Genomic DNA, 2,500 nt, shown 5'->3' on the forward strand with positions numbered 1-2,500 from the left:
ATTTTGTCCCGAGCCTTACTAAGGCCGTCCCATGCGCGTCCCGTGCCGTCCGAGCCTCACCAAGGCCGTCTCATGGCGTCCCGTGCCGTCGCATTTTGTCCCGAGCCTTACTAAGGCCGTCCCATGCGCGTCCCGTGCCGTCCGAGCCTCACCAAGGCCGTCCCATGGCGTCCCGCGCTGTCCCATGCCGTCCCGAGCCTTACCAAGGACGTCCCGTGCTGTCCCGAGCCTTACTAAGGCCGTCCCAGGCCGTCCCGAGCCTTACCAAGGCCGTCCCATGGCGTCCCGTGCTGTCCCATTTTGTCCCGAGCCTTACTAAGGCCGTCCCATGCGCGTCCCGTGCCGTCCGAGCCTTACCAAGGCCGACCCATGCCTTACCAAGGTCGTCCCATCGATCTCGGAGAAAGTACATCATAACATCGGAATACACCCCGACATCGATATCGGAGAAAGTACATCATCATAACATCGGATCGGATGCGTATCCGTCCAAGTGCCATCGACACTTCGAGAAGTTCGGACCTAGCTTCCTAGCATGTTGATGCGTCGGTGCTAATGGGGACATAAAGATCCCACGACGTTCCGAACGGAAGTAGCCGAAGTGTTCCGTGCGTGTGAACTCCATTGTCCCATGTGCCGGCTCTTGACTCCTAAGATGTCCCATGTGAAGGCCCTTCATGGCTAAGAATGTCCCGTGCAACGTCCCTTGATGATCCCCATAAGGTGTCCCATGTGCGTCCCATGCCGTGCCCAGCCTTACCAAGGCCGTCACATGCTGTCCCATGCGCGTCCCGTGCCGTCCAAGCCTCACCAAGGCCGTCCCAGGCCATCCCGAGCCTTAGCAAGGCCGTCCCGTGCTGTCCCATGCCGTCCCGAGCCTCACCGAGGCCGTCCCGTGCCTCACCAAGGCCGTCCCGTGCTGTCCCATGCCGTCCCGAGCCTTACCAAGGCCGTCCCGTGCTGTCCCATGCCGTCCCGAGCCTTACCAAGGCCGTCCCGTGCTGTCCCATGCCGTCCCGAGCCTCACCAAGGCCGTCCCGTGCTGTCCCATGCCGTCCCGAGCCTCACCAAGGCCGTCCCGTGCTGTTCCATGCCGTCCCGAGCCTTAGCAAGGCCGTCCGATGCGCGTCCCGTGCTGTCCCATCCGTCCCGAGCCTTAGCAAGCCCGTCCCGAGCCTTAGCAAGGCCGTCCCATGCGCGTCCGATGGGATTCCCGAGCTTTACCAAGGGCGTCCCGTACTGTCCCATGCCGTCCCGAGCCATAGGGACGCTGTCCCGTGCGCGTCCCCTGCTGTCCCATGCGCGTCCCCTGCTTTGGCTCGGCTGGCCCGTGCATTCTATGGGGTCGTGGGACATTTCGAAACCCACCCGGGCCATTTCGACTCTCTCTTCATTTATACTATTGAGGTATTATTTATGAATTATTGGAGAAAAGAAACGGAAGAAAATATTTTTTTTTCTATTTTTTATGAATTTTCCGGTGTTTATTCACTTAAAAATTCATAGAAAAATAAATATTTATCGGAATCGCTATTATAATATATCAAAAAAATCCTTGCGAAAAGGCCTTTCCAACGAGTATAAGTTTGCTGGATTCCGACGAGTAACGAAGGAGTAAAGGCCCAGTATGCTTGGTTAAAAAATTGATGTTTCCTTGTGAAAATAGGCAAAACAATAACTTTGCACTATAAGGGGGAGGGTTGAGCTCCTTCCCCAGAGCGTGCACAGCACTTGTGCTGGCACGTTCCCTAGTGCTCGCCAAGCACCATAGGGCATCCAAAGGGCAAAGCTCGGCCTACTACATGATGGGAAGCTTCTAATATGTCGGAATACGAAGAGATTTCGTGCGACCCGAAGCTCGGCTCGGGCGTCCCGGCCTGTCCCGAGCTGTGCCGAGCGCGTCCCAGGCCGTCCCGAGCCAAGTCTCGGGCGTCCCAGGCCGTCCCGAGCCAAGTCTCGGGCGTCCCAGGCCGTCCCGAGCCAAGTCTCGGGCGTCCCGAGCTGTAGCGAGGGCGTCCCAGGCCGTCCCGAGCCAAGTCTCGGGCGTCCCAGGCCGTCCCGAGCAAAGTCTCGGACGTCCCAGGCCGTCCCGAGCAAAGTCTCGGACGTCCCAGGCCGTCCCGAGCAAAGTCTCGGGCGTCCCAGGCCGTCCCGAGCTGTGCCGAGGCCGTCCCAGGCCGTCCCGAGCAAAGTCTCGGGCGTCCCAGGCCGTCCCGAGCTGTGGCAAGGGCGTCCCAGGCCGTCCCGAGCAAAGTCTCGGGCGTCCCATGCCGTCCCGAGCTGTGGCAAGGGCGTCCCAGGCCGTCCCGAGCTGTGCCGAGGCCGTCCCGAGCCTAGTCTCGGGCGTCCCAGGCCGTCCCGAGCTATGGCGAGGGCGTCCCAGGCCGTCCCGAGCCAAGTCTCGGGCGTACCTGGCCGTCCCGAGCTGTAGCGAGGGCGTCCCATGCCGTCCCGGGCTGTCCCATGCGCGTCCCGTGCCGGCCCGAGCAACAGCCCGGGC

The sequence above is a fragment of the Eschscholzia californica genome, unplaced genomic scaffold (genome assembly GCF_041429995.1).
Source record: "Eschscholzia californica isolate CP2 unplaced genomic scaffold, dmEscCali1.0.p SCAF_153, whole genome shotgun sequence".
In the NCBI taxonomy this organism is placed as follows: Eukaryota; Viridiplantae; Streptophyta; class Magnoliopsida; order Ranunculales; family Papaveraceae; genus Eschscholzia; species Eschscholzia californica.